Consider the following 14,449-nt stretch of genomic DNA (forward strand, 5'->3'; position numbering starts at 1 on the left):
GTGAAGCACGGTGGCGGCAGCATCATGCCGTGGGGATGCTTTTCAGCGGCATGAACTGGTAGACTAGTCGGGATAGAGGGAAAGATGAATGCAGCAATGGACGGAGACATACTGGATGAAGAGCAACGCTTCCAATCCAACCTGATGCAAGGAGGAATGGGCGAAACTGCCCGTATTCAAAAAGACTTGAGGCTGTAATTGCTGACTCAAAGCGCTTTTCATGATCTACTTCTTTAAGTTACATTTAAACCAGTGTATTGCCAAAGGACACAATGGCAGTGACTCGGATGGCAGAAGCTGGAACCCTCAAGTTGCTGGCACGGCCGCTCTACCAACGAGCCACACCGCCCCAACAATGCAAGAAATAAAGAAAAATGAGAGTGCACTGCAAAAACTGAAATCTAGGTAAGATTAAATATCTCTAATAAGGGTGATATTTGCTTATTTTCTGTCTGATAAGGTTAATTCTTCTCACTAAGCTGATTTTATGTTAGTGTTTTACTTGTTTTAACCCTGTAAGACCCCTTGTTGTAAAATTACAACGTTACCTTTAACCATCCTAAAAAACAATCTGTTATCTTTTTTTATTTTTTTTACCACATTTACATAGTCATTGGGTCGTATTGTTCAGTCTCAAGGCTATTAGATTGTACATTTGTTTATAAGTCACGCCTTCTGGCCATGAACTCACACAACCTCTCAAGGTTTCCTTCGAACAACATCTATTTGTTTCATTGGACTGGATTCATCAGATTCAAGTAAGTAAAATGTATTTTATATTGTTTTTGGTTGTTATTACAATGTCTAGAGCATGTACATATGTAGTTATTGTGGAACAGATGCATCACATTTCATTTAGAGCTTGTTATATAATTGTTGCAATTATACAACACTGGGTGAATGTGGTAGTCAAAATAGCTGGCTTGTTACAGTGGGCTCAAACAGGTTGTATTCCCTCCACTACATCACTGCCTGAAGTATTTTCTCTATACATGGATAGTATACATTCTACCCTTGTGTTGTGTTCTGGTGACTGATTTAAAAGTTTTATCTCTAAAAAATGCAGTTAATTGATCAGCCTGACCTAAAATTCCATGACTGCAGGTGGCACCAGAAGAGCACAACTCTGTGGATGAGATGATGATGCTGCAGACACTGCAATACAGGATACACCAACACAATATGCAGAAAGTGTGATGTTTGCCTTTGTTTTACAGATGACAGGGACTGTTTGTAGGACTTTCACCACCAATGAAAGTATTAATGACCAAAGTCATGAAAAGAAAAAAAGGGGGGTAGGGGAGCGTTTAAGAGTTTTATCTTGTTTCATATTTTTTATATTTGCAATAGATGACTTCATAAAAATATAACTAATATGTGATTATTATTAATGGTATATACCGTTATGGGGATAAGTATGCAATCAACCCTGCAAATGAATAGTTGTTCAGACAACGTGAGTACAAATACAGAAATGATGCTCTCATCAAAGCCCAATGTTGCAATATTACAACATTTCTCTAAAAACATACATAAACATTTTTTTTTTTTACTCTTCAATTTCTGCATCAAATGCCTCCTACAACAACATCTGAAAGGTCAAATATTTTTTTTTTAGGTTTTTCTATATTTGGGTCTTACAGGGTTAAGGGTTTTGGTCCTAAATTGTATCTTTTTAAAAAAGCCTTTTTTTTTTAGATATATGCATACTAGTTATAGCTATTTGGCTGTTCTAGCTTTTATTTTTATTTATTTATTTATTATATTTTTATTTGTTTTTTAATTTTAAATTTTTTTAATACATTGTAGCATTTTGAGATTGTTTACTCAATATTAAGTGCTTTTTACAAATAAAATCTATTATTATTATTACCGTAAATGATCTCAGTAAGATATTACAGCTTGTTGCTGAGATTTGATGACCTATATTGAGTAAAACATGCTTGAAACTAGAATATCAACTGTTGCGAAGCTGTGTCATCAACACTCACAAGTAGAAAACTACTTTTTTAAAGTAATAATTTCTTATTTCAAGCATGAAAAAAATCATGACTTTGACATAATTGTGTCTCATATAAAAACAGATGACAGCCAAATGGACTTTGCTATTTTATTTTCAATGAAACTGTAGAAAATACGTACTCATATAGTAGTACACTTGTTATTAGTGAGAATATACTTATTTTAAGGTATTTTTGGGTTCATTGAGGTTAGATAATTTTACTTGTTTTGGAAAGTCTTGACAAGCCACATTTTCTTGTTCTATTGGCAGATAATTTAGCTTAGTTCAAATAAAATACCCCTAATTTTTGTATTTTTTTTTCTTCTTTTTCAACACTGACTTTTTGCAGTGTGCGCAGTACAAATGACTGCCACCGTGTACCAAATACATCTTTAAATATTTACTTAAACATTTAATTAATTCATCTAATTTTAAATGTGCTGTAAATCGTGAAACAATTATTATTTCATGATTTAATTAATAATTTAGCAATTTCATTAATTCACAATTTCATTATTTCACATTTAAGATATTTAATGATTTTTTTGAATTGTGTAATTATTTCATGATTTAATCATTTCATGATGTATTGATCCATTAAATTATTTCATTAAAGTATGTGCCAACTTTCCATGCATTAATTTTGTCTGTCACACTCAGACATCAAAGTCAGAGGGTGGATTCTAACACCTGATTGGTTACCCACTTGGACCGGAGAAACAATGATAGGACACGTTTGTGTTAGTCCCACGCATTGACCTTGATGGCTTACTTTGACCGATAAAATGCATTTATGAAACACGGGTTAATGTATTTATTGTATTGTATTTACCTAGAGTACAGTGGACCCCGACTTAAACAAGTTGAAAAACTTATTCGGGTGTTACACTATATTGCATTATATCATATTACATTATGTTGCATTATTTTACAATATGTTATAGTATATTGTATTGCATTACATTATATCATATATTTGATTATAGTATATTGAATTAGATTTCATGATATTATATTATGGTATATTATATTTCATTATATTATATTACAATATAATATATAACACCATATTATACTATATTATATGACGTCATTGTATACTATATTATAATATATTATAATTTATTATATTATATTGCATTACATTTCATTATATTATATAATACCATATTATATTATACTATATAACATCATTGTATACTATTTTATAAATTATTTTATTTTATTTTTTATATATTTAGTTAGGAGGCGGGACTTAGACCGGATGTCATGTAAATATGGCGCTTTCACCAAAGTGCTGTTGAAGCTCGCATGACCTCAAGTCATCTTAGGAGCGTCTCTACAAGGGGACGTAGAGGGGGGAAAAACAGGGCTCCGTAAAGAGCTTTATTTGTTATTTTTATATATTTTGTTAACCGCCTCGCCAGGCCTGAAAGCGGCGACAAAGTACCCACAGACCGGCTTGCACTCCCAAGTGTTAACATCGTGCAGGTAAGGAACTGGAGGCTAACCGCAGCTAGCTAGTTAGCTTAGCATTACTAGCTAGTTAGCTTAGCACCAGTAGCCACAAAGCCGTCGTGCTTGTAACGACACGACTCAACTATCCCTTTGTTCAAACAATATTATAATAAATATTTAAATATGACCATGCTAACTAAGTAGGATACTCTCAGTCTGCTGGTGAAATATTACACGTCGCCAGGTGCAGGCTGGTGCCCGCTACTAACCAACCTTTAATATCTTCGTCTCAAGTCAAAAGGTAATGTGTAATATTTATAATTTCTGTCTTAATAATGTTGTTGTTCACTTGCTACTGTGACTCGGCAGAACTGTGGTGAAAAGAGACGTCTTTATAGGCACATGTGTCGCAGATAACTGTCACCATATGTCAGCCAGGCGAGTTAGTGCGTCATTATGGGGCATTTACTAACACATCACCGGCTATTATTCCATAACTCGACCACAAGAACCAGGTGTGCCAAGACGCGTGTAACTAATCATGGTACTAAGACGCGGGTTCTGACGTTAGTTATTCACCGTTAGGGATGATGTTCGAAAACCGGTTCTCCCGATGCTTCGATAAGAAAAGAACCGATTCCATGGATTCGAATCCCTTTTTAGAAGAATAGAATGGACTTTATTGTCATTATATCTGCATATAACTAGATTAAGGACTCCAATTTAAGGTGCGGTAGTGGGAACAAATATGGGATAAAAAATAAATTACACAAGAAGTAATAAAGATAAAACTAAGAATTCAATCAATCAATCAATCAATGTTTATTTATATAGCCCTAAATCACAAGTGTCTCAAAGGGCTGCACAAGCCACAACGACATCCTCGGTACAGAGAAATAGACTACTATCCAATAAAAATATTAAGCAATCCTGTACAATATACTAGGGATGATGTTTGATAAGAAATTATCGAGTTGGAGCCTATTATTGAATCCTCTTATTGAACCGATTCCTTATCGATTCTCTTATCGAGTCCAGATAGGTTGTTGTATATGGAAAAAAACACACAATATTTGGTTTAACAAATCACTTCACATTCTCTACTGCTCGCTACTATAGTATTACCATATCTGAGTTATTGTGCAGAAATGTGGGGAAATAACTACAAATGTGCGCTACGTTCGTTAACCGTGTTACAAAATGATCAATTAGACTGATACATAATGTTGGATATAGAGAGAACATACAAACACTTTATTTATTGAGTCAAAAATATTAAAGTTCGATGATTTGGTAAAATTGCAAACAGCTAAAATGATGTGGAATTAAATGATGGAATGGATTAAGTAAAGAAGTTAAACATTGTACTGATATGATCCAGTTTAAGAGGTTGTTCAAATGAATAGTGCTTACAAAGTACAAAGAAGAAGAATTGTGAGAAATACTTTCAACCTTATTGAAAACAAGATATTCTTCATCTGAATATATTAATAATGACTGAATTAATTAATTACATATTACAAAACTGTTGTATATACTAATTCACATATATTTTATTATAAAAAGGTCAGTAAATGATGTACCGTATTTTCCGCACCATAAGGCGCCCCAGATACAATGTCTACTCGTATGATATTAGTATTTGAAAATAACTACCGTATTTTTCGGATTATAAATCGCTCCGGAGTATAAATCGCACTGGTCGAAAATGCATAATAAAGAGGGAAAAAACATATACAGTATTTTCCGCACTACAAGTAGCACCGGATTATAAGGCGCACCTTCAATGAATGGCCTATTTTAAAACTTTGTTCATATATAAGGTGACCTGTTGCTCAATATTGGTCCATATATAAGGCGAACCGGATTAAAAGGCGCACTGTCAGCTTTTGAGAAAATTGGAGGTTTTTAGGTGCGCCTTATACGGTACAATAAAAATGGAAAATCATTTTGTAATATTTTTACAGAGATAAAAATTACAGATCTCCGACTATAGAAGAAAGAATGACATGCCTGTGCTTGACAAATGTGGAACTTTATCATCACTGCACTCAAGAAGCACTACCAAATTACAGTTTCAGGACAAACCCGTTCAAAGGGCTCAGTTTGAGACCAGGAAAAAAACAAAAAAAGCAAGTCCCAAACTAAACTCCTGTGAGACAGAACGGGAGCACTGATGTGTCACCACAAGGGCGATGCCTAAGTAGGTTCCCTTATTGCTGGAGCACAATTTTTTATTCATTTACCGTATTTTCCGCACCATAAGGCGCCCCGTGTTATTAGCCGCACGTTTAATGAACGGAATATTTCAAAACTTTGTTTACCTATTAGCCGCCCCGTGCTATTAGCCGCACCTACGCTACGCTAAAGGGAATGTCAACAAAACAGTCAGATAGGTCAGTCAAACTTTAATAATATATTACAAACCAGCGTTCTAACAACTCTGTTCACTCCCAAAATGTAATGTGCAAATGTGCAATCACAAAAATAGTAACACTCAAAATAGTGCAGAGCAATAGCAACATCAATAACTCAACGTTGCTCATACGTTAGTGTCACACAACACACAAAATAAACATTTAAAGCTCACTTTCTGAAGTTATTACTCATCCACAAATCCCTCGAATTATTCTTCTTTGGTGTGCTTCACTTGTTTTTTGACACCATCGATGATGTGGACGCGCATGCAGTCGTAGATCAACAGGAACGGCGCTGCGTGAAAAAAGTCACCCGGTGTCTTCGCGTAAACGTCTATCAACCACTCGCTCATCTTTTCTTCATCCATCCATCCCTTCGAGATAGCTTTTATGATGACGCCGGCTGGAAAGTTCTCTTTTGGCAAGGTCTTCCTTTTGAATATCACCGTGGGTGGAAGTTTCTGGCCGTTAGCATGGCAAGCTAGAACCACAGTAGGACGACTTCTCATTCCCTGTGGTGCGAATATTCACCGTACGTGTTCCCGTTGTATCCACAGTGCGGTTCACATGAATATCAAAAGTCAGTGGAACCTTGTACGCGTGTCTCTTAGTAGGAGACATTTTGTTGTCTTTACAGAAACACACAAATGAAATGAAACGTAATATCCGCACGCTTCTTCTTCTACGGGGGCGGGTGCTCACCTTGGCGGTTGCTTACAGTAGAAGAAGAAGCGCTTCCTCTTCTATGAGGGCGGTTGCTTACCGTAGAAGAAGAAGCGCTTCCTCTTTTACGGGGAAAAAAGATGGCGGCTGTTTACCGTAGTTGCGAGACCTAAACTTTATGAAAATAAATATGAATATTAATCCATATATAAGGCGCACCGGGTTATTAGCCGCACTGTCTGCTTTTGAGAAAAATTGTGGATTTTAGGTGCGGCTTATGGTGCGGAAAATACGGTATATATTTGTAAACGCTATGAAGTGGGAAAGGGGTCGGATTAAATAAGCTTTACTTCTTCCTACTCCTGTGAAGTGAAATGATATGAAACTGTGATGTATTATGATGTGGTCGGATCATGTTTTGTTTAGTTATGTTCTGTTAGTTTTGGACTTCCTTAGTTGTTTTGTGCACTTCAGGGGTTTGTTTTAGTCACCATGGTTACTTATGATTTTCACCTGCCTTGTACGTGCACCTGTTGCTCATCAGAGACTCTATTTAAGCCTGCCTTTTCTGCTCACTCGTCGTGGCTTCATTGTTTGCATTTGCAACCGTTACGTTGGCATTCTGGTTTTCGAGCTCATGATTCCTGTGCTTAAGTTACCTTAGCTTCTAGTATTCCTGTGCTAAGTAAGTTTTTGCTTTAGTTTCTCGTGCGAACGGCACGCTTTCTTTTTGTTTCATTCCTGTCTGTTGTAATGTGTATGATTTATGAGAAATAAATCATCTCCTACCTGCACGCTTTCGTCCGGAGCCGTCAGTTTTGCGACCTGGTAGAACGAACCGCAGCACGCTGCACCTCACCGTGACAAATGACTGAGCTACGTGATGGCATTTCTTGTCGGGACGGGATTCGTTCCCAGGGATTCGAATAAAGAACCAACTCTTTTTCTTTACTATAGTGGTCTCGATAACGGGTACCGGTTCTCAAAAAGGGATTCGAGTCCGAGGACTCGGTTCTTTTCTTATCGAACAACCGGGAAAATCGGTTTCGAGCATCATCCCTACCGAGAATTACAATTTTAGGTTTATTTTTAAGGCCAAGAACAGATATTCACTTAGTATTACTTTCTTTAAAACATTTATTAAGTATTTTTTAACTTTAGAAAGTTATATGGTTGAAAACGAAAATGATGCCAAAAAACATTAAAAAAGATGGGAAGTCCTCAAAGGCTTATTTTGAAAATGTAATTTTGTTTATAGATATGCAATCTGTTGTTGTGTTCCCTAATTTGAGCGTACATAAATGAAGGTGTGTGTTGCTGAGTCCGACTTGGACGTGATCTGAACTGTACATGGGTGCTTATTTTGAAAATGTAATTTTGTTGGTGGAATGTATACAATCTGTAGTGTTCCCTGGTTTTCAGTGTACATATGTGAAGGTGTGTGTTGCTGAGCCCGACCTGGACATTATCTGGACTTGACATGGTTTTAAGAACCCTTTAAACAATCTCATTTTATTGACAACCTGGTCTGGTGAAGATAAGGTCCTTTTTAAAAAAAAAAAAGATAAATACATTTAAAAAAACTTTTTCTTGAATAAAAAAGAAAGTAAAACAATATAAAAACAATTACATAAAAAATATTAATTAATGAAAATGTTAGTGGACCAGCAGCACACACAATCATGTGTGCTTCAAGGACTGTATTGTTCTATATTGTAGGAACCAGAAGTTTAATAACGGAAAGAGACACAGCCCCTTTTGTGTGAATGAGTGTGGATGGGGGAGGGAGGTTTTTTGGGTTGGTGCACTGGTTGTAAGTGTATCTTGTGTTTTTTTATGTTGATTTAATAAAAATTAAAAAAAATCCTGTACAATATACAAAATACTGTACAATATACAGAACAAGACAAGAGTACCGGAGTTATAACAATCAGTGTCGGATGTATTGCACTCGAAGGGTAATATTGCACAGTAGGGTATTAGGGTAGGATATTGTATAGGGGTGCATTATTTATTATAAGTTAGAGTTCAAGATGGTGACAGCTCTGAGAAAGAAGCTGTATGTTCTGGCTCTGATGCACCTGTAGCGCCTGCCCGATAGTAGCAGGTCGAACAGGTGGAAGCCAGGGTGTGTGCTGTCCTTGGTGACGTTTTTTGCTCTGTTGAGGCAACGGGAGTTGTGTAAATTCTTCAGGGAAGGGAGGGGGCAGCCGATGATTTTTTGTGCAGAATTTATGACCCTCTGAATCGCCTTTTTGTCTGCTTCAGTGCAGCTGGCGTACCACACTGTTATGCAGTACGTCAGTAGGCTCTCGACAGCCGAGCGATAGAAGGTCACCATCAGCTGCCTCTCCAGTCTGTTCTTCCTCAGCAGGAAGTGGAGTCGCCACTGGACCTTCCGGATAACCGCAGTTGTATTTGGGGTCCAGGAGAGGTCAGCAGATATGAGGGTGCCGAGGAACGGAGAACCGGTTCCCGTTGTTGAAGCCACTATACCGTATTTTCGCGACCATAGGGCGCACCGTATTAAAAAGCGCCGTGTCACACGGCGCCTTTAAACAGCGGTACCTCAACCTACAAGTATTTTGAGATATGAGCTGTCGCTCGGCTTTTTGTCATGCTTTAAGTGTTGAGCATTAATTTGATTTAGGACCCTCCCCACCACTAATAAGAGTGAACTTCCACTTTAGCTGCGAAGGGGAATATCCAACGAGCAATGTCAAACCAAGTTCATGGCGGACTGCGGTCGTTCTCCAAGTTGAATGCTGTACATTGCTTCATAAAACTACTGTAAATGTGTGTAGTACATTCTGTTGTATTGTTTTGCATACAATATTTTTCTTTTAAAAGTTTGTTTTTCGTTTTAAAAGGCATTTTACATATTAAAATGGTGGTTATTTTGGGTGGGCAAGCATGGATTAATACTGATCATTTCAATAGGCAATGCAGATGAGTGTTTTGAGTTGCATGGAAGTCATTGACTTTGAACGTTGAGGTATCACTATGTGTTTTTTAAATAAGTTTTACCCATGACCACCATATACTAGATGTGAAACGGTTCACAAAATTCATGGTTCTGGTCATATCACGGTCTGTGGTCAAAGTTTTCGTAAAATTTTACTTTTTAACACATCAGATTACAATAAATCCCAATAATCCACCATTACCATTTTTGGAAATCAACTATGTAACGTCTCATTACAGACTTGTCAACATTTGGTGTTTGCAATCCAGTAGATCTCCTACCATGCACTTGTTTCAGCTCAATATATGTCAACAACATCATTAATGTTTAAGGTAAGGAATTGTGCTGTTGAGACTCACAGGAAAACTGTAGCAGGTGTTCAGACTCCTATGCGCAGAATATCCCCTACATGTACTCGATCGTAGCGGCCCACCACGGCAAAATAAAAGCCACCACAACTTTAAAAATGAGTGTTTTTAAAAAAAATTTTGATGAAAACAAATTAAAGTAATATTATTTATAATATAATATATTATATAATATTAACTAATATATAATTTAGGGGGGCTCTTATCTTTTTATGGCTTTTAAGTAGAGGAGACACAGACATCAGCGTGGATCTACTTTAGCTTTATTTTTATTTTTAACAATTGCTATTTTAAAAAAATATAAGTATATATCTTCATATACAGTGTTATGAAAATTACTTTGAATAAGTAATTAATTACAGTTACTTGTTACTTTCCCAAAAAAAAGTAATTAATTACTAACGGAATTACTTTTTAATGAAGGGAAATAATTACTAGGGTAAGTGATTATTGTGTTACTTTAAAAAAAAAAAAAGTTTTTAAATATCTGGCATAAAGATGTTCCGTGAAAGCAAAGTGTGTCAGTGTGTGCCTGTTGCTAGGCGACGTGTGACAAGAGAGACCGACAGAGCAGCATTAGCTCAGCTGTGTTTGTTAGCTTATACGAAACGGCAGCTCTGTTGAATCTTTTCACTGGATTGTGTTGCCTCTGGTTAATAAAGGGATAATATGTGCTCAGATGGCTGTCTTGTCTTCTTGTCCACAAACGGGGTATTGTCGGACTGCATGCTTGTCACTTCAATCATTGATTTGTTGTTCGTTATTCCCATGGAGTAGTAGTATTGTGTGTTTGCTGTGTGATGTTGCCTCTTCCTATTTGATATGTTCATTTTAGTGTGGTGCTGGTTGTTACTTGCACTAAGAAGTTATTTCCTGCACTGAACTTGCTGTGCTTCTAACGCTGTCATGTTGACATTAAACAACATCTTTGCACGTTACATAAAAGTTATCGATAACTGTTGTGATGTACATAAAAGTGATTAATTAGATTAAAGTTACGGCATTAGGAACACCGTTACTTTTGCTGTTATTTATTATCATATAATGGCATTATTCGGAACACTGGTCATATATTACATTTAGCCTATTATTTGCACACTATTCACTAGCGATGCACCGAAAATTTGGCCGCCGAAAAAAGACTCGTCACCGAAACAGCGCTTCTGAAACCGGATGTTAAAACGTTGTAAGCAGTACGCACGGGATTGTCTGGAGCGGAGGCAGCGTGTCTGCGATGTGGATCTACTTTAATATATAATGTGCAAATATTAGAGGACAGTGGCGGCTTTTAAGGAGAGAAAATACAGTTGCAGCAGCAGCGCGCTGCAGGTTTCACATCAGTCAGGCTCGCTGAAACTAGCTGTTCATAGCGGACATCGAGCGATAGAGGTAAAGAGTGTCTTTACACGAGTACATTTTGCAATAACACCAGAAAAAGTTGTTTTTAATAAAGGAAAAGTCAATGAAGAATGTAGTAGTCTCTAAAAACCTGAACAATTTTCTACATAGTACAATAAGCAGCAACAATTGTAAAAATAAAGCAAAAGGCTATAATATAAAAAAAATATGTTAATACTGATTAATAACACGTTTTTAAATGTATGTTTAACTTTTTTTTAGCATTTTTAAATAAAATATATGCGTCATTCATTGCAGATTATGCAAATTTTATGAGGATGTAATTTTGATCACGCACTCATGGCCACAGGTATGTTGGCAATCTGGGGGAAACCCTGAATATATAAGTTATTGCACTTGTAAAATATCACTATCGATAAGCAGAACGCCTCCCTAGGGAGGTGTTTAGGGCACGTCCGACCGGTAGGAGGCCACGGGGAAGACCCAGGACACGTTGGGATGACTACGTTTCCCGGCTGGCCTGGGAACGCCTCGGGATCCCCCGGGAAGAGCTGGACGAAGTGGCTGGGGAGAGGGAAGTCTGGGCTTCCCTGCTTAGGCTGCTGCCCCCGCGACCCAACCTCGGATAAGCGGAAGAAGATGGATGGATGGATGGATAAGCAGAGGTGTTATGTGCCAGTCTTCTGTGGCTTTTTTTGGCTGGTTAAAATGTGTGTAGCAGCCGGTGAATGTGTATTTATGTGAACAAACCATCCATCCATCCATTTTCTACCGCTTGTCCCTTTCGGGGTACCTGGGGGGGAAAACCCCTTTGTTGGTCATTACGGGTTTAGAGTTGTATTTTACGACAGTTCAAGAGTCATTGAATGAGCGCGGAGAAGACAGAAGGGAAAATATGCAATTTAAGTGAGACAGTTTTAGATGTTGTTTAGTATGTTTTATTCAAGTGATTGCTGATTGACCAACTCGTCGTCATCTTTTCGACATACTTTTATATACACACAAAAACATCTTTATCCAGGAGATTCGTAACTTCAGTCGGGATGTCTGTACACTCGGGCAATAATATGTATGGGAGCACTTTGGCACAGACACAGACACATCCACTATGTTTGTTAAAAAAAAGTCCACCCACCATGATTCCTTCACCTCACATTGCGCAGTGAGCATGTGTATACATGACTACACGCGCATTCCAAACTGGGTGGTATAAATAAGAAAAACAATGCGTTTCAACACGCACGCTCCGAACCGTGTAAAGGCATCGAACGCATTTTTTCATAAACCGTTCCATTCCTGCCAAATACTGTAATATTGTATGCAGTATGTGTTTTGTGGTCTCAAAGTCCTGAAGGACTGAGACTATCTTGATGATCTGATAAGGCGTTAAAATGGTACGTTACAACATGCATAGCTTTTCCGCAGGACTTTACACCATACTTAGGGTATACCCTAACATTTATCTTATACACACGTGTCATCACTGATTCACGTCTTGCTATGGTTGAATTGAAAATCCTAATATGTATAGATTAATATACTGTATGTGAAATATGCATGGCACATTTGTAGCAATTAGTTGATTTTTCCTCTACGGTCTTCATTCAGAAGACCTCAAGTTAGTTTGCCGTATCTAAGGGTGGACTGGGACAAAACCTTGTTCCAGACTGGTCTACTACAATCGCAGATGCACATCTAAAAACACAACACCAATACACTGAATACAATCCATTTATACCCTGGAGCCTTGACTAAATACATGATAACTACACAGTGTGTTGCTTACTTGCTACTTGAAGAATGCTTGAGTAAAGATTTAAGATTAGGGCTGGGGATCTTCGGGTACCTCACCATACAAATTCGATATATGGCTTATAATAACGATGTCTCGATATGGCGATTAGAGGTGGGAAAAATAATCTTTTGTTTGATGCATCATGTCTGGAATGTGGACGATTTCGAATCGATGGACAAATGTACAAATATTGATTATGTATGTTAAATAATGTAATACAGACGATTTTGAAATGCAGATCTACTGAAGGAGGAGAGGACAAGCTAAACTCGCCATGGCGCAAAGCTAGCTTAAATGTAAAGTAGTGAAACAAAAATAGAATACATTTATTGTACACTTGACCAAAAGTCCAAATGGAACTGTGTTACAACAGAGAATAATCCGCTCAAAAAAGGAAATTGGTCAGTAGAGACATTAATATCCAAACAGATTTACAGCGCTATCAGCCATAGATATGAATGGGCAGATAGTAGATACCATGCGACACACCTCTTTTAGCTGGAACTTTACAACGAGCAAGGGCAAAGTGTCTACGCATTCTGGGGTTTCTGAAGGCATGTGTTAGCAAGTAAGGTCTGTGTGAGCTCAGGGTGGAGGTTATCAAAGTCACTGTGCTTGTTTGTTGTGCCATCTCTAGCATATTTTCTTCAAACACCTTTTACGTAATGCAGTCTTTATTCAGAGTTGTACCAATAAAACTTAACTCCATCAGACGAGTCTGCTATTATAGTGCCTTTGTTTATTCCTTTTCTTTTTCTGTTTCTTCTACTGTAACTTCCAAACATTTGTAAGACAAACATGGAAGTGACTCGACTTGTGAAGGAAGACGGATGAAATAAATTTATGGCGGTGAAAAATAACAGTACATAGCCAGATTGCAAAGTTAGTCATTGGGATATTATGGTATAATTATGCATTGTCACACCTAGTGCTGTGCGATGTAACGATATATCTGGTAGTACAACATAATAGTGTCGCTCTGGGTGCGGTCCTCCCGCAGATCCTTGATAGGGTGGAGTCTTGCCTTGTAGTTTTCGCCTCAAGAGCCCTGACACCCGCAGAGCAGAAGCACTCTGGGCGAGAGGGAAGCCCTCGTCTGCCTTTGGTCGTGCAAATGCAGTACCGTATTTTTCGGAGTATAAGTCGCACCTGCCGAAAATGCATAATAAAGAAGGAAAAAAACATATATAAGTTGCACTGGAGTATAAGTCGCATTTTTTGGGGAAATTTATTTGATAAAACCCAACACCAAGAATAGACATTTGAAAGGCAATTTGAAATAAATAAAGAATAGTTAACAACAGGCTGAATATGTGTACGTTATATGAAGCATTTATAACCAACTGAGAACGTGCCTGGTATGTTAACGTAACATATTATGGTAAGAGTCATTCAAATAACTATAACATATAGAACATGCTA

General features: G+C 37.4%; 1 protein-coding gene across 1 annotated transcript in view; it reads left to right on the plus strand.

Moving 5' to 3' along the window:
* The first annotated feature begins 3,293 nt into the window (after positions 1-3,293).
* agpat3 (1-acylglycerol-3-phosphate O-acyltransferase 3) overlaps positions 3,294-14,449 on the plus strand; it is a 42,025-nt gene continuing 30,869 nt past the window's right edge. The window contains exon 1 of the mRNA XM_062067508.1: positions 3,294-3,493. The gene's annotated coding sequence lies outside the window, so the exon portion shown is untranslated. The remainder of the gene's footprint in view (positions 3,494-14,449) is intronic.

This window comes from Entelurus aequoreus, linkage group LG13 (assembly GCF_033978785.1).
Source record: "Entelurus aequoreus isolate RoL-2023_Sb linkage group LG13, RoL_Eaeq_v1.1, whole genome shotgun sequence".
Taxonomy (NCBI): Eukaryota; Metazoa; Chordata; class Actinopteri; order Syngnathiformes; family Syngnathidae; genus Entelurus; species Entelurus aequoreus.